General features: G+C 44.0%; 1 protein-coding gene across 3 annotated transcripts in view; it reads right to left on the reverse strand.

Annotated features, from left to right (window-relative positions):
• TOP2B (DNA topoisomerase II beta) overlaps window positions 1-18,962 on the reverse strand; it is a 94,155-nt gene that overhangs the window by 70,228 nt on the left and 4,965 nt on the right. Inside the window, exon 2 of one of the 3 annotated variants that reach the window (XM_089332317.1) lies at window positions 1,640-1,800. The exons of the other annotated variants lie outside the window; for them this stretch is intronic. The gene's annotated coding sequence lies outside the window, so the exon portion shown is untranslated. The remainder of the gene's footprint in view (window positions 1-1,639; window positions 1,801-18,962) is intronic. 3 annotated transcript variants of the gene reach the window in all.

Consider the following 18,962-nt stretch of genomic DNA (forward strand, 5'->3'; position numbering starts at 1 on the left):
CACCGACCGCTCCGCTCGCCGGGCTCCTAGCCGCGCCGGCCCCAGCGCCCCATCGCCGAGACCCGGAGCGGACGTGCGGCCGAGCCCGCCGAGGAGGCCGCGCCGCCAGCCGCCGTCAAACTCGAGGCGCGGCGGCCGCGTCGCTCGGGCCTAGCGCGGCGCCTGAGGAGGAGGCGGAGAGAAAGCGGGAAGCGGCCGGCCGCGGCGCTGCCTCTTCCGCGGGCCCCACAGCCAGCAGGGCCTAAGCCCGGAGGCTCGAGCTGCGCAAGGGCGCCCGGACGTGGCGGGGACGCAGGGGCGCCTTGTCCTCCTCGCTCTCCGCCAAGGCCACAGCTCCGGTCGCCGGAGTCCTCGGCGCGGTCGCCGCCACGGCCTCAAAGGCGGCGTCCGACAGCCGCGCTGCACTCTCGGCCTCTCCACACGCACACAGCGAGAGGGACAATAAACAGAGCCGTCGCCGCCACGGTCGCCTCCCTCTAGTCCGGCATAACACCGCACACACACATTCGCGCACCCGGGTGGGGAGGGCGGGCGGGCGCGGCGGCAGCCCCCGCTGTCCATCAACTCCCCGCCGTCCAATCGGAGCCTTGTCGCCACTACCTCTTGACCAATCCCAAAATTCCAAGCCCCCCGGAGGGGCGGGACCCCGAGGGGGAAACGTCATTGCGGGTAGCAACCGAAAGGCAGACTTGAGGTTTTTTTGTTTGTGTGTATGTGTGTGTATGTGTGTGTGTGTCTGCTGTGGGTTTCCATTTGAAGGGGCAGCAGGGGCTGCTGTCAGGGGTCATTTGAGGGCGGCCAAGGCAAAGGGGCGAAGTGGCCTCGAGGCGACGGTAATCCTCCGAGCGCGCTGTTTACTCCAACACCCGGCCCGGGCGCCCAGGCGTTTCTTTGCCAGGGGCCCGCTAGGGCTGGGGGTGGGGCAGAGGGTGGGGGTGGCAGGAGGAAGCCGGGGGGCGGGAGGGGGAGTGTCCCAGCGGGAAATTATTTTTAAAGAGCGGTTGTAAACCGCAAGCGAGACGTTGTAGGGCACTGGAGCAAGGAGGGCCCCGTGACCCCAGCCTCCCCAAGGCCTCACATGGACACTGCTGTAGAAAGACATGACTCAGACCACCTCCTCCCTCCCCCAAAAAAGGATATGGTCCCAAGAAAACTGCACAGAGAGACGCGCCGAGAGCGTTCCAAGAACAGAATGCGGGCCCGGGGGGCCCGGGGTGAGCGTTCTGTTTCTACTTGACCGTGCTCGCTTCTGAGCCATGCGGAGATGTCACTGTCACTTTTCTTTCTCCAAGACCTTTAAGAAGGGACGCTGCATTTCAGCTACATTCAGCGGAATTCTCAAACGCACACTGAGGAATAAATCTATTCGCATTTAAGCTTTCTAAGAACGAACATTTCCCGTATAGCAACACCAAAGCCTTTGGCACATGGAAGAAGGCGTCTCTTCGTCCTGCTCTTCAAGTGTAATTCCATTAAACCAGTATTTGTTGGACACACACCTGCACCCTATGCCAAGCTCTACAATGGGTTCAAAATGAGAACAGTGCCCGATCTCACGTCATTGATAATCTGGCTTGTTAAGAGACTCCAAGGGCGTTATCCATAGCCAAAATTAGTACTTGAGGGCTTGAAGAGCTACCTAAGAGCTGTGAAAGGAGAGCTTTAGATCAAGTACTTCTGCTTTGTGAAAAGGTGTTATTTGTGACTGTCTCGTCCAACTGTTCACTTCCTCTCAAGGGAAAACCGAAGTGGCTCAGGTTACATCTTTCAACTGCATTCTGAGTCCAGAGGTGCGGAATTCTGAAACATGGAAATAAACCAAGTTTTTCTTAATTAGCTCTCTAGTGGCCATGAATTTTGGGGACTTTGGTTGAGAACAGTGGGACCTTTCTTTACCTTGAACTTGGGGTACAAGCTGTAAATCTGACCAGGGTCTAATCTGGGCTGAGAGCCTCACCAACTAGCATCCATTGCCTTGTAATGTAAGTTCCCCACACCTCAACGTGTGCCTTGTTACAATGAGGACTTTCACTCTTGCATTTACTGCAACTTTAACATCTACAACTTTATATGTTTTATGTTTAAAAAGAGGTAAACAGTTTTTAAGGTTGTGAGGTTTTCATGAAAACATGCATAGAAAAATACAAGTCATAGTCTATATAGCTGTCTTTTTTAAACAACTTCAGTTTTCAAAGCTTTTCACCTTCAAATTTGGAATAGAACAATATTCAAAAGTCAAACAGGTTCATGAAAATTATGTCCCTGTCACTTGCCAAATGAGGCATTGACTTCTTTAGCCAAAGTATGAAGAAACCCTATAACAAATGTTCCTTCCTAACATTGACTTACCTAAAATAATCACAAATAAATGAGATTGAATATACATGCAAATCAATTTTAAAACATGCTTATGATGAATGGTAGATGAATACCTCGATGAGCGATATTCAAAAAGTTTGTGGAAAAGTGCCTATTATGAAAAACTATGGGGGGTTGGTGCTGCGGCATAGCAGGTAAAGCTGCTACCTGCAGTGCTGGCATCCCATATGGGCACCGGTTTGAGTCCCAACTGCTCCACTTCCGATCCAGCTCTGCTATGGCCTGGGAAAGCAGTGGAAGATGGCCCGGGTCCTTGGGCCCCTGCGCCCATGTGGAAGACCTGGAAAAATCTCCTGTCTCCTGGCTTCATATCAGCTCAGTTCTGGCTGTTGCTGCCAATTGGGGAGTGAACCAGCAGATTGAAGACCTCTCTCTCTCTACCTCTTCCTCTCTCTGTGTAACTCTTTGAAATAACAGAATCTTTAAAAAAAAGAAATTATGCATGGTTTCATAAGTTTTCATGACAAAGTAAATATAATTCCATTTCTCCATGAGTTTTTGAAAGTACTTTCACATCAGATTCTAAAAAAAAAAAGTTTGTGTGATAAAAAATTATTTTTACTTGAGCACCACTTTGCCTTCTGGGGTAATGGCAATTTTCATTTACAAAGGAATTATAGCAAGAATTGTCAAGTTAAGAAGCTTTGAAGGATGAGCACTTAGCCTAGTAATTAAGACACCTGCATCTCAATTTAAAGTACTAGTCCTGGCTCTGGCCTGGACTCAGCTTCCAGCTAATGCAGATTCCTGAAGATGGTGGTGATGAATCAAGTAATTGGGTGTCTGACACCTAAATGGGAGACCTGCATTGAGTTCCATCTTCAAACCACTGGTGATTGTGAGCATATGAGAAATGAACCAGTGGACAGAAATAATCTTTCTCTGCCTCAAGCAATTTATTTAAGATATTTTTTAAAAAGCTTCCAAATCAGATGTTTGTTTAAAGGTTCATTTATTCTGAAAGAGCAAATGAGAGATCTTCCATCCACCTTTTCACTACCCATATGGCTTCAATGGCCAGCACAAAGCCAGGAACTTCCTCTGGGTCTCTGCACATGAGTGGCAGGGAGTCAAACAGTTGGGCCATTTTCCACCATGTTTCCTAAACCGTTATCAGGAAGCTGGATCAGAAGTGGAGCAGCTAGGACACAAACCAGCACTCGTATGGGATGCCGACATTACAGGCTGCCTCATTACCTACTATGCCACAATGCCAGCTCCAGCTTTGTCTTCTTTTAGATGCAACTTTATTTGTGTATGTATATATTTTGTTTAAAGTCTTCGTTTCTCCCATCCAAGTACTAACCAGACCCAACCCTGTTTAGCTTCTGAGATCAGACAAGATTGGGCACGTTCAGGATGGTATGACTGTCAACAAAAGGCTTCATCTCTATCCGATAGTAAGCATTAGCCATGTGAAAAACTGGATAACTCAAATTTCTATAAGCTGCACAAATAAAGGCCTTTAATCAAACTTTCTATGTAACTTCCATAGGACCTCATCCTAACTACTTCAAAATTTATTTTTAGGTCTATGTTTTTAAAATTGCATATTTCTCTTTTAAAAAAATATTCTTTTGAGAGGAAGAAAGACAACAGAAGAGCTCCATCCACGAGTTCACTCCTTAAATGCCCACCATAGCAAGGGCTGATCCACCTAAAGGCAGGGGCCAGGAATCCAATCGCTGGAGCCATCCCTGGTGACTCCCAGGGTCTGTACTGGTGGGATCTGCAGTCAGCTCAAGCTAAACTTCAAACTCAGACCCTCAGATACAGGACACAGGTGTCTTAACCACTAAGCCCAATGCCTGCTTTGCCGGCTTCCCTGCCCCAACCCAAGAAATGTTTAATCAAATACATATTTTGTTAGGTACTGAGTATCTGGAAACTTTAAAAGGTGATGAAGATGCAGTCTCTGCCTTGAGTTTACGCTAGTGTAGGTTAGAGCTAACCCTTTAGGTCTATTAAACAGCGAATGAATGAATTGCTTTTAAACAGTTTACTTAATGAGTCACATCTACCATTGCACTTTATACCCAGCAGATAATCTATTCAATAAATGAAAACGTAAGATTGCACATCACAACTATACCGCCAGGTATCTAGCAATGTTTCAACAGGATTTCCGCTTAAATCATGTGTTACCCTCATATTGAAACTCATTTGGAGAAATAAGGGAATAATGTTTAACCTAGTAAGCATTTACAGTTAATACTTGAATTTAAAATGTAGTGTCTTATCTCTTTCTCGTGATGTTGGCATATATATATAATGTATATATATAAAATATATATAAAGTTGCCAGCATAAAACCTCACAAAAGATGAGAAAACCCAATAACAATTTGTCCACTGGTGACTATTAAATGTACAAATTTAATTTAGCTTATTGTATTTCTTTAGAAGGAACTTCAAGGCTTTAAAGTTTATCAATGTAGATTTTTGGTTTTCTGCATATCTATAGTAAACATTGTAATATCTTGACTGATTTTTGGACCACTTAGTTGCCTTACATGTTTTATAATTACATTTTTACTTCTAAAAAAATAAACACCAAAGGTAACAAGTGTTTGTGAATAGCTGAAGATAACAATGATGATCATATTCCCGAGTATCATTACCAATGGTAAGATAGACAAAAACTAAGGGGAGACGTGGGAGTCTTTTCTGATTGGCTTTTACCAAGTAATCTATACTGATCCTCTGATAATGTTCTATTTTGTTACACAGACAAGGGAGACTTTCATTTATTTTACATTATACACATCAGTAATAGTTTAGGGATCTTAACTGCTCTGGTCAATTATGTAACAGAATACAATTAACATTTGCCTCATTTAAGAAAGCTGTTGTGACTTTTGCAAGATAAGTAATAGGTTGGACTAAATAATAGGTTGGACTTTCAAAGAATCTTATCATTCTGAGAGAACTCTGCATTGGGGGACACTAGATGCTATCATTGATCCACATTTCATCACCAGAATATTATACAATCTTAGCATGTGTGTTGCCAAGTGTTAGTTGAAGTTTCTTGTTACCCACAGTCATCCATAGGTTTCTAAGACTCAAACCTAAAGAAATGAGATAGCAGCAGCTTTCCTAACTCAAACATTTCCATTGGAGAACAGGAGAGAACTCAAAAGCCAGAGTTACCAAGTTGCTTTCTTTCTGTGGTGTAATAGTTTTTAATTTGGGGGCAGGGGGCGGGATCCCATGAAGGATGAGGAAATATCTGAGCAGAAGCAGCTAAATAAAGCCTTTAAGTTTGAGGAATTTCTAGGACAAAATGAAAATGTACACACAAGTTATGCAAGGTGCTAATTAAAAATCAGAATTTTGAAAAGATACCATCTTTTAGAGTGCCAATTAACAGCAAAAAGCAAATTACTTCCTTATTTTCAAAACACTTAAGAAGTTAGCCCAGCTGTCTTATACAACTGACATCTTTGTCTATCAGCTATTTTCTTTTAGAGTGTTGTTTGGATGTAGCAAGATCAAGACAAGACTGAAGAAGGCTGAGCCTTGCATTTCTGGTTTACATTTTGTTTAGGAAAAGTAAAAGAACAAGACCAGCCTGTTCAGTAAATGGTAAATCGCATAGATCTGGCTTAGTTATAAAAGGCGCCTGGCAAATAGTGTTAAAATGACAACTGCTCACAGAATGAGTTTGAGATGCGTGAGAGAGCCCCTCTTGGCCAAGCACCACATTCACTATCTATTATGGTGCCAAATCCTAGCTATTAGGGATTGGTTCAAGATCCTGTCTTGTGTTGTCCAGTGTTCTTGGTTGAGTACCAATAGGATAAAGTGTATTACACTATCAGTGAACAGATGATCAAGAATTGGTTACAATGTTATTTCTCTTTAGGAAGGAGAAACAGGATGGTGGGAGGATGGAAGGCAGAAGAAAGGTTACAGTAACAAGATTGAACACAGAGGGAGAGAAGACAGAGAAAGCAACAAGTTTTCAACTGTATGACACTGAGTGGAGAAAAGAAACATTCTAGCCACAGAATTAGATCAGCCTATTGTTACCAGTGCCTACACTTTGTTTCATTAAGAGGGAAAGCGCCAGGGGGCCAGCGTTGTAACATGGGAAGTTAAGCCACCCCCTGCAATGCCAGTATCCCAGATGGGTGGCCAGTTGGTATCCTGGCTGTTCCTTTTATGATCCAGCTCCCTGCTAATGGCCTGGGAAAAGCAGTGGAAGATTGCCCAAGTGTTTGGGCCCCTGTCACCCATGCAGGAAGCCTGGATGAAGCCCCCTGACTCTGGCCTGGCCCAGCCTCAGCCATTGCAGCCATCTGGGAAGTGGAACAGCGATGGAAGAAGGATCTCACATTCTCTCTCCTCTCTTACCTTTACTTTCAAGTAATCTTTAGGGGGAAAAAGGGAAGTGAAGTAGAGGAGGCCTCATTTATTAAGAACCTGGTATCTATTCGGCCCTTCATACACATTACTTTAATTAACTCAACAATCCTAACAGAGAGGTTGTATTGTCATTTAAGTCAAGTAAATTTGAGGTCACAGAGCTGAGTAAGTAGTGAAACTGAAATTCAAACCCAAGCCTCTCTTAACCCTTTTGTCACACTGCCAAGTTGGCTAACATACTTGGCAATAAAGCGTGTTTGGCAATGTATTAGGAACTTGGCAACACTGGTGAATAATTCTGGCATCATCCCTCAGTAAATCCCTTTGGTTGTTCAATCTTATTGAAATTGATGAGTATCTACAATTTGAATGTCTGACTAGAAATTCTCTTTGAAACCAGCCTGCATCTTCTTTGTCTCACCTTGTTGCAAAGAAATTTGCTTTTTCAAGTCTAAAGGCTCAAGATCCTGTGGATCCTGTGACTGACACCTATGTAGCCTGAACTTCGGAATCCAAATCCAGTGTCCCGATTATAGAAGATATTCAAATAGCTAGATTTCAAATGCAGAGGGAAACATACACACTATGAGAGCACACTGTTAGTCACATTAACTCCAGCTTCACAAAGGTTATTTAAGATGGTATAAAGTTTCTCAAAGTGTTTAGTCACACAAGGAAGACTAATTTGTAGACTTTTCAGCTATTCTAAGGATTTTATGACATTTTGGTAATTATTTTTATGTATTCTATTTTTGCTTCTCCCCTTCCAAAATTTTCCAGGTAATGATTCTCAGTTAACTAAATCCCTGAGGTATTAAGTGGGTACTTTAGAAATGATGGTTCTAGATACCATGGATACCACTGAATAATATCTGTGCACAAAGGATTCATAAAATGTTAGCTTTTTTTTAGTCTCCAGTCAATATTGTAGTAAAGATAAAATTTAAGTTTAAGATTTGAAAGATAGAATTAGAGAGCTTCCATCTGCTTGTTTATTCCCCAAATAACTGCAACAGCCAGGGCCAGGTGGCTTTTTCCTGGTCTCCCACGTGGGTGCAGGGGCCCAAGCACTTGAGCCATCTTCCACTGCTTTCCCACGTACATTAGCAGGTTGATAGGTTGGTAGCAGAATAGCCAGCACATGAACCAGCTCCCACATTGGATGCCAGTGTTACAGGTAGTAGCTTAATCCACCAAACCAGAATGCTGGCCCCAAACTTATTTAGTCTTAAGAGTATTTGGGGGCCGGTGCTGTGGTATATCAGGTAAAGCCACTGCCTGCAGTGCCCGCATCTCCTATGGGTACTGATTTGAGTCCCGACTGCTCCTCTTCCAATTCAGCTCTCTACCATGGCCTAGGAAAGCCACAGAAGATGGCCCAAGTGCTTGGGCCCCAGCACCCCTCATGAGAGACCCAGCAGAAGCTCCTGGCTTCAGATTGGCCATTTGGGGAGTGAACCAGAAGATGGAAGACGTCCCCTCACTGCTTCTGCCTCTAACTCTGCCTTTCAAATAAATACACCTTTAAAAAAAGTTTTCAGGCATATTTATTCATATTCTTGGAAACTATATTTAGTGAACTGCCACTTTTTATGATTCTCGCCATTAGAACGTGTATTTTACAAGTTTAGAAAGTGTAGGCAAATGAAAAAAAGAACGAAATGACCCACATTTCTACCAGATAATTACTATTAACAGCTTGATGAATATCTTCCCAGTCCCTTTGTAAATGTTCAAAGACATGTACTTTGTTAAAAAGGAACAATTAGGGGCCAGCATTGTGCCTCAACAAGTTAAGCAGCCACCTGAGATGTCAGCATCCCTTATGAGTGCCGATTCAAGTGCCATCTGATTCACTTCCTATCCAGATCCCTGTCGATGTGCCTAGGAAAGCAGAAGATGGCCCAAATACTTGGGCACCTACCATCCACACGGGGACTCCAATGGAGATCCAGGCTCCTTGCTTTGGTCTAGCTCAGGCCTAGCCATTGGGGCCATTTTTGGAGTAAGCCAGTAGATGGGAGGTCTTTCTGTCTCTCCCTCTGTCACTCTACCTTCAAATAAATATAAATGTTTGTACAAACAAAAACAAAAAACAACCTCCACACACGCAACTAAACAATTGGCTCTAATAAGTTATATAAGTTTAAAAAGGAATGTTACCCTATCAGAATGACTAAAATTTAGAGGACAAACAATATCAAATATTAGGATATGGAACAACAGAAACTGAGACACTCCTGGTAGTTTGTAAAAGCAATTTTGAGGCCGGCGTCGTGGCTCACTAGGCTAATCCTCTGCCTTACGGTGCCGGCACACGGGGTTCTAGTCCTGGTCGGGGCGCCGGATTCTGTTCCAGTTGCCCCTCTTCCAGGCCAGCTCTCTGCTGTGGCCAGGGAGTGCAGTGGAGGATGGCCCAAGTGCTTGGGCCCTGCACCCCATGGGAGACCAGAATAAGTACCTGGCTCCTGCCATCAGATCAGCACGCGGTGCTCCGGCCGCAGCGGCCATTGGAGGGTGAACCAACGGCAAAGGAAGACCTTTCTCTCTGTCTCTCTCACTGTCCACTCTGCCTGTCAAAAAAAAAAAAAAAAAGCAATTTTGAAAACTTTCTCATCTACTGAACATTCATATATCCTAGGAACCAGAAATTCTACTCCTAGATACATACAAATAGAAATGCATGCTTCTGTGTACCAAAAGAAACACCCAAAATCTATTTAGCAACACCATTCATAGTAGACCCAAACTAGAAACAACCCACATGACTGTCAGGGATAGAATGGACACATTGTCTAGGAGTATAATGGAATAGTGTTTAGCAATGAAATGAATGAGCTACTAACTACACCTAACATGAATGAATCTCACAAACATGACAGCACTTCAAAAAGTTTGTGGAAGATGGATTAAAAGAAATAGATTTTGGTACAAAAACGTTTTTAAATCGACAATATTTCTTAGAAGAAGTTCATAAAGGACGAGTGTTGGGCACAATGGTGTGGCACCACTTGGGGTACCCATACCCTGTATCAGAGTGGGTGGCTTTGGAGACCCAGCTCCACTTCCAACTGCAGTTCTCCGTTATGCACCCCAGAGATGCATCAGGTGGTGGCTCACGTGATTGGGTCCTGCCACCCACATGGGAGACCTGGATTGAGTTCCTGCCTTCCAGTCAGGGCCTCGGCTGTGTGGGTGTTGGAAGAATGAACTAGTAGATGGGAGATACATCGGTCTCTCTGCCCTTCAAATAAAAAAGTTCAGGGAAAATGCATATTATAAGAAAACTATTAATGGATTTCAACTTTTTTGCCAAAATAAACTTTTTTGACTATTTTCCAAGCAAACTTTTTGAAGTAGCCCTAGATAGTGTTCAAGAAGTCAAACAATACTATATGGTCTCCTTTAAGATTTTAAAACAATGTTACTATATAATATTAGAAGTCAGGATGTGCTTACCTGTGAGAAGGTGATTCTGGGTACTAGTAATTTCTACGCAGAACTAAGGTGAATATATGTTTCTTTTGAAAATTCATCTAACTGCACACTTTTGATTTTATGTTCTAAGAGAAGCTCACTTTGAAAATGCTGTACCACTGACACCTGACAAAGATGTGAGTCTGAAAACAGGACCATCAATGGCTGCAAGTTGATCAGTGCCTCAGAAGATTTGTACTCAGAATATGAAGTGGCAGGAAATACTAATTTCACTTAGATTTTGCTTTTTTATGTGTGCACAAAATGTTACAAGATTAAAAATCTTTCAATAAGCATAAAATGAAATTCATGTGATGGAAAAGTGAATGCTACCCCACCTGAAACTAAGTAGTTAGTGCAGTCTTAATTACAGTGTTTACCTGCACGCCTTTGCCTCCTGAACTTTTCACAGAAGAAAACACAATTACTATTAGGAAAACTCCACAGCTAATTTATTGACACTATGCTGACATCATGCTTGTTTTATCTCCCTTAGCCCTTACAGGAACCACATACATTAGGAATTTGCTTCCAAAAAAGTCTTCAAAATTGTCAATGTGATGTCATCTAGTTGTAAAATACCAATAAGAAGTGTCCAGAAAGGCTTGTCAACATTCTGCTAACATCACTTTTCTCCATAGATGTTTCTAGATAAAAATAGTGTTTGTTCTTCAGATCTTTTGTCTGTATGTAGAAACACACACATGAATTGAGAGATAAACCATTAATGAACTCATACTATAAATACGTACTGCACTTTGTTTTTTAAAGGTCTATTTATTTGAAAGGCAGAGTTACAGTGAAGCAGAGGCAGAAAGAGAGAGGCCTTCCATCCACTGTTTCACTCCCCAGATGACCACAACGGCCAGAGCTGCACCCAATCCAAAGCCAGGAGCTTCTTCTGGGTCTCCCACACCAGTGCAGGAGCCCAAGGTCTTGGGCCATCTTCTACTGCTTTCCCAGGCCATAGCAGAGAGCTGGATCAGAAGTGGAGCAGCGAGGACTTGAACCGGTGCCCATATGGCATGCCGGCACTGCAGGCGGCTGCTTTACCAGCTACACCACAGCGCCGGCCCCTGCACTTATTTTAAGTGTACCTCCTGGAAATCTTCCCTTGTCTGCACACAGATCTATGTCATTCTTCTCATGATTGCAGTGATTAGCTTATGATTATAAACCAGGAACAAGCTTTCAACCAGAAACACTTTGGGTCCTGGGTGAGTCTTTATAGGTCTGTCCTATGTGTTGTGACATGCCTGCTAGCACTCCTGACTTCCTCCCACTAGAAGTCAGCAGCATACCCATGCTGCCATCACCAGCCCATATGGCAAACAAAACGTCTCCAGGGTAAGCACTGAGCCTGGTTGTTCAGATGGCTGCGTTCCACATTGGCATACTGGGGTTTGATACCTAGCTCGGTTCCTGACCCCAGCTTCTTGGAAAGCAGTGGTGATGGCTAAAGGACTAGGTTCCTGCTACTCCCATCGGAGATTTGGATGGAGTTCTCTAATGTCGCAGGCAATTGAGGAGTGAACCAACAGATCAGAGCTCTCTCCCTCTTAAGTGAAAGAGTAAAAAAATTAAAAGAAACAAGATACAACCCTCCAGGCATTTTACTCTTTGAAATTTTCAGCCCTCAGTGGACAAAATGATTTCCTTCTACCACCATCAAGCAGCACTGGTGTAGAAGAATATTTATGTTGTAACTTCAACAATGTAAAAGGGAGTCATTGAATACAATAGTTTATTACAAACCATGTTTTGCAGATAAGACTGCAAGCTTTTTAAAATACCCTGTAGCATACCTCTCTGAAGCATGTGAAGACAGATGTTAAATAGCTACTTGCTTGAATAAATGATGGCAATTAGTGGGTGGGACATAATCAGGTAGGGGGTTACTGAGAGAAGGCTTTCGTAAGATTATGTTGAGCTCTGAGGATGGAGAGTGAGTTAACAACAAGATTAGCAAATGCTAGGCCTAAAACTCAGGCACTGTGGAACATGACATATTTGAGGAAGTGTAGGAAGACAATGAAGGCTGAAGAGAGGGAAACCAAAGCCAGACCAAGCTGACTGGTAGGTCCTGTCAGCACTTTTTATCTTTGGCCACAAGAAAAAAAGATCAGTGACAAACCATTAAAAAATTGTAAAACTGCGGCACGTCACGATTACACTTTGAGTTTTCTGTTGTAGTTGCTCTAACATTTTCACTATCTCACCCTTACAGTAAAGAAAAGCAGGGACCATGTCTTAGAAATTAACAAGCTTGCCTACTCTAATATTCTTTCCTTTCATGACCAGAGAAAATATGATAATGTGGGTCAGGGTGGTCATTGTCTCCCTTTTACTAACAGCTAATGGCACCTTTACAATTTTGCCCTCAACATTTTCCCCTTACGGAGGATTACACAACCTACAATTAAACCATGCACCAAGTCCTTGAAAGCCTGACAAAAGAATTCTGTTTCCATTTAGCTCTTTAATTTTCATACCTGTAAGATGAGATTGGCTATTCCTTCTTTTGAATGAAAAATGAGCAAAGTGTGATTGCTCAGAGTGCTAAGAACAAAAATCCCCAGTGATTCTACTAGTAGGTTCCATCAACCACCATGGATGGACTCCCAGTTAAAAGTCTGTTTGCTTGCACACACCGTTGACATACTCTGTGCTTTAAGTTACTCCACAATGGCTGAGCTAACCCGCCCCAGAGGATCACCAACAGCCACATAATGGGAACTTCACTGGGTTGTGGACATCTGATAATAGAGAATGAGATAAGCCTGGAGTGTTTGCCAATAGCTGGGTGATGAATTCCTCTCCAGTCTCTATCATACTGCAGAACTCATACTTTTCAATTAAGCCACCTCCTGTCTTTACATTTTTATGTTGTTTGTTAATTGTCTCCAGCAACTAACCAAGTAAAAATGTACCCAGCTATTTTTAGTTCCTCAGCATCAATTTTACGAGTTCTGTTTGTTAAGTAGTTCTTTTGAAATGTCACTTCTCTAGGTCTCTAGTTTCTATATCGGTAAAGTGAAAAATTTGGATTTGCTATTCCTTTGCAGCTAAGTATTTCCAAGGATTTTTGCTTTTCTCTTCCCATTATCTCAATGTCAGAGTAACAACTTGAGAAATATGACCGTGAGTTGCATTCACTGTCACAGCTTGTTTTGAGACCCTTGTTTTCTGTAACTTGATGCCAAATATTTCATATTTTACTCACACTGTTGGCTTCTGGAAGAATGAATACAGCCAGGCTTCTTTCAACACCACTGAATAAGAGCATCCATTGTTTTCTACTACGGCTCAAAAGTCTTATATTCTAGTTCAACAATTGGAGGGGGAAGAGACAGACATGTGACCAGATCCATTTTGTGCCTGGTTTTAGAAATGTCAAAAATGTCTTTGGCTGTTTAAAGACTTATTTTGGTATTTTGCCCTTTTAATAGAGTGTCCTCTTCAAAAGGTCATTTGGGAAAAAGCCATACTCTTGGGAAGACTACTGTTTCACCTAATGTCAGCCAACCAACTCTTGCTGCTGGAGAGAGCCGAGACTTGAATCCCAACAACAAAACAAATACCTTAGAGTTAGCCGGTGCCGCGGCTCACTAGGCTAATCCTCCGCCTTGCGGCGCCAGCACACCGGGTTCTAGTCCCGGTCGGGGTGCCGGATTCTGTCCCGGTTGCCCCTCTTCCAGGCCAGCCCTCTGCTGTGGCCAGGGAGTGCAGTGGAGGATGGCCCAGGTGCTTGGGCCCTGCACCCCATGGGAGACCAGGAAAAGCACCTGGCTCCTGCCATCGGATCAGCGCGGTGCGCCGGCCGCGGCGGCCATTGGAGGGTGAACCAACGGCAAAGGAAGACCTTTCTCTCTCTGTCTCTCTCTCTCACTGTCCACTCTGCCTGTCAAAAAAAAAAAAAAAATACCTTAGAGTTAGGGCTGTTCAGGCCCTGAATGAACTTAACCATCATTTCACTCGTCCTGAAAAGAAGCATCTAGATTTTCTCTACCCCTTTTACAGGTCCCCACAAAGACATTTTAAATGAATTCATTTGTTTTCATTTCCCAAGCTCCTTTCCATTTCTTTTGTAAAATTTTAATCAGTTTAAAACAATCACAAAGCTGTTTGCCCAAACTAAAATCATTGGAAGATCATGAATTTGGGAAGAAAAAAACAAAACAAAACAAAACAACAACAACAAAAAAAAACACACAACACCTGCCAATGCCATCACTCAGTAACTTGCTGCAATTCTATTTTCATAACAAATAGTTTGGAGAAGTTGTTATCTCTTGTACCAAGATAGAAATAAAGACAAAAAACCTTCTGGAATTGTAATAAGGAAAACAAGCAGCCATGTTTTTATGCCTCATTGTTGGGCCCGGATTCTATTGTTTTTCCATCTGTCTACTCGGTCTCCTTGCAACTAGCTCTTCTCCAGCCTCTTCCCTCCTCAGCTTCCTAACAGAGCAAAAGCCAGGAAATCGTCAAAAGCCCAAGGTTGATGCTTTACTCCTCCCAGAAAGCTGGTGATCTACAATCATGTGCAAAAAATGTCGGGGAATTAGTCACCAAGGAAATGTAATAAAACCAGAATCGCTAGGTAAGAATCACCTGTTCAAAAGAATGCCTCACCTTCTCATTGCCATCCATGATAAAGTTCTAAAATTTCTTTGAAAGCAATGCCTTTCATGCCAGTACCACTGCTATCGGTTACTTGTTAACTTCAATTTTCCTTTACATTATGTTTCCAGATAGTTGGTTTTGTCAGGACAAACTGGTGTTTCAGAGAGGAGTGGGAATGAGATACAGGCTAAGAAACCAGAATCGTGAGTAGGGGAATCCTAAACTCCTCCTGACCCTGAGTTTTGCTCAGGGCCGGCTCTAAACATAGTTTGGAGGAGTGGAATCCTCTGATCCACTCTTTTCAAACAAGGCTGCAAACTGCCATCAGAATTCAATGTCTAGTGTTCCTTTAAGTCATCAAAAATCTCCAGGGCTGGGCCTTACCAATGTAGGTTAAAACCTGTGTAAAAATGTAGTTATAAATACGATTCCCCTCCTTTAGGGAACAAAGCCATTTACACTTCAGCTCTGTCTTTACTATGCTATGTATTTTATAAGGTGCTGTAGCTAGCACTACTTTAAACTGAGGTTCCAAGAGGCTAGGAGCCGTGTCTCAGGTAATGCACACTAACTAGGATTCAGTTATGGGTATGACCAACCTTGAGACCATGCTCCTTCCTATGCCTAACCTTCCCAACCTTGAAATTACCACATGCTTATTCATCAAATAGCTCAACCAACCCATTTCTCCACTCTTACCACAACAGGGTATTGGTATAAACATTTAATTAGGAAAGCTCCATTTAAGACACTTGACCCAAAGAAAAAAATTCAACAAAAAGGCAATGTTTTGCTGGTTCAATTTAAATGCCACTTTCAAAAAAACTATTATTTTCTCTGGCACTTAGAGTGCATTTTACAACAAATATAAAAACCAACCATTAACATTTTAGGTTACATTTTAAAGTATAGCTTATCATTGTCTTTCAAGACCTCAGCCACATAAATTCTCTACCTTACCACATCTTATGAAGGATCTGCAAAGCATCTGCATTCAGGATTAAGTACTTCAAAGTAGATTAAGGGTTTTGCTCTTTACAGGGTTTGAACTTTCAAGGTGCTCCCCTACTTCTCCATTGTTGTATATGTTTACGCATGTTATATTTCACAGCATCTCCCAAAATTATTTGGCCACACAAAACTTAAAGATCTCTCTGCCTTTCAAATAAAATTCTTTAAAGATAATGTGAGAGCCAGGCCGGCGCCGCGGCTCACTAGGCTAATCCTCCGCCTAGCGGCGCCGGCACACCGGGTTCTAGTCCCGGTCGGGGCGCCGGATTCTGTCCTGGTTGCCCCTCTTCCAGGCCAGCTCTCTGCTGTGGCCAGGGAGTGCAGTGGAGGATGGCCCAGGTGCTTGGGCCCTGCACCCCATGGGAGACCAGGAAAAGCACCTGGCTCCTGCCATCGGATTAGCGCGGTGCACTGGCCGCAGCGCGCTGGCCGCGGTGGCCATTGGAGGGTGAACCAACGGCAAAGGAAGACCTTTCTCTCTGTCTCTCTCTCTCACTGTCCACTCTGCCTGTCAAAAAAAAACAACAACAACAACAACAACAAAAAAAAAAACAAAAACAAACAAACAAAAAAACACACAAATGTGAGAGCCAAAACTTGAACAAGGGAACCAGAGTTAAGAGTGCAGCATTAACAACTTATTCAGGGGCTGGTATTGTGGCACAGCAGGTTAAGCTGCCTCCTGCAAGATTGGCCAAAATCCCATGTGAGTGCTGGTTTGAGTTCTGGCTGCTGCATTTCTGATCCAGCTCCCTGCTAATGGGAATGCAGCGGAAAATAGTTCAAGTGCTTGGGCCCCTGCCACCACATGAAAGACACCAATGAAGTTCCAGGCTTCTTGATTTGGCCTGACCCAGGCCTGATTGTTCTGGCCACTTGTGGGGAATGAACCAGGGGATGGAAGATCTGACTCTACCTTTCAAGTAAGTAAAAATTAACCTTATTAAAAAAAGTATTCAAAGGCCTGGAGATGTGGCTTAGTAAGTTAAACATCTGCCTGTGGTGCCAGCATTCCATATAGATGCCAGTTCGAATCCCGGCTGTTCCACTCCTGATTTAACTCCCTGCTGGTGGCCTGGGAAAGCAGAAGATGACCCAAGTCCTTGGACCTCTGCACCCAAGTGAGACCTGAAAGAAGCTCCTGGCTTCGAATTGGCTTAGCTCTGGCCATTGTAGCCATTTGTGGAGTGAACCAGCTGGTGAAGACCTATGACTCTTCCTTTCTCTGCCCCTCAAATAAAGTCTTAGAAAAAAAAAAAAGGTATTCAAATTTAGCTTGAGAAGCACCTGGGAGGTAGGTGTGGTGCCAAGCTGCATCCCCATTTCCCTGACTGGGATACAGAGGATCTGAGGTGAGGGTTAGGAATCTACAGAAGTGCCCCAAACTTCAATGGAAGCAGTTCTTGGGCCCCACATTAACAGTGAGCCAGAGTGAGTAGAAAATAAATGCACACGATGGTGTATGAAAATCAGATTTTACAGAGAAAGAAAAAGTTGAGTAGGTTTTTAAAATTTGAAAGAGTTACAGAGAACAAGCAAACAAGCTTCAATCTGCTGGTTAACTTCCCAGATGGCCTCAACGGCCAGGGCTGGGCCAGGCTGAAGCCAGGAGCTTCTTCCAGGTTACCCATATGGGTGGGTGGCAGGGGCTCAAACATTTGGGCCACTTCCGCTACCTTTGCCAGGCCATTAACAGGGAGCTGGATGGGAAGTGGAGAAGCAAGGAAATGAACTAGCGCTGATATGGAATGTTGGCATCACAGGTGGTGGCTTAACCCGCTTCACCATGATGCCAGCCCCTGAAGATTAGTTTTTAAAAAGGAAAATCTGGGCCGGTGCCGGTGCTGTGGTGTAGCTGGTAAAGCTACTGCCTGCAGTGTTGGCATCCCATATGGGCGCTGATTCAAGTCCCAGCTGTTCCACTTCCAATCCAGCTCTCTGCTGTGACCTGGGAAAGCAGTAGAAGATGGCCCAAGTCCTTGGGCCCCTGCACCCAAGGGAGACCAGGTGGGAGACCGGGAAGAAGCTCCTGGCTCCAGATCAGCACAGCTCCAGCCGTTGCTGCCATCTGGGGAGTGAACCAGCAGATGGAAGACCTCTCTCTCTCTGCCTCTTTCTCTGTGTAACTGACTTTCAAATAAATAAATCTTTAAAAAAAATGAAAATATCTGCTGGACTATTCTGCAATTTAAGCTTTTGACTTAGTCTAATTAAAAAACAGAATCATTCCCTATTTTTAATTCAAACATTAAATATAAGATGTAGTATTTAAGAACATTATCCACTTGAATTTCCTCTTGAAAAAATGCCTGTACACTAATCCGCTGTTGGTGGGAATGTAAACTGGTGCAGCCACCGTGGAAGACAGTATGGAGATACAACAGAAATCTGATTATGGACCTTGTCGCTCCCCCTCTTCGTGGAGGAACGACACAGGACCCTGCGCTGTTCTTTCGTCTGCTCGGCCCTCCCCGGGTTTGCTGCTGGTTCTTCCCGGGTTGGCTACTATCCCTTCCACCTCCGTGGAAGGGCAGTTCCCCCTGGCCACATTCCCCACTTCCGCAGGGGAGCGGCACACCGCCGGCCGGCTCTTCTCGGGGGCTGCACAGGTGTTTCTTCAGCTACATGTTCCCCTTAGATGTTCCTGGTGAATGCCGTCTCTCTCCTCCTTTATAGTCCTCCTCCACCAATCCCAACTCGGCTGCCCACACGCCGAGTACGCTGCTCTCCTCCAATCAGTAGCAAGTCCTACAGTTTATTGGTTGAACTGGAGGCAGCTCTGCGGAAGCTGTTTACTTCTCTCCCAGCGCCATATTGTGGGAGAGCAGATGCACAGAATAAGTCTTAATTCCAGTAACTCAGTCCAGTCCGGGCTGCTCCCCACAGATCCCCCTTTCTTTTTATTTTTTGGCGTTGATACGCGCCTGTCTTCGGTGCCCCGTGGCACACACTCTGCTCTGCTTGCTAGAGTTGCCACAGGTTCTTACAAGTCCTATCAATCAGGCAAACCGAATCCGGGTCCTCTCTTCGCCATGTTGTGAGGAGGTTTTTAGGCGCTGATGCGTGCCTGTGTTCGGTGACCTGCGGCGCATGCTCTGC

The sequence above is a fragment of the Oryctolagus cuniculus genome, chromosome 4 (genome assembly GCF_051225735.1).
Source record: "Oryctolagus cuniculus isolate XC-2025 breed Fujian yellow rabbit chromosome 4, ASM5122573v1, whole genome shotgun sequence".
Taxonomy (NCBI): Eukaryota; Metazoa; Chordata; class Mammalia; order Lagomorpha; family Leporidae; genus Oryctolagus; species Oryctolagus cuniculus.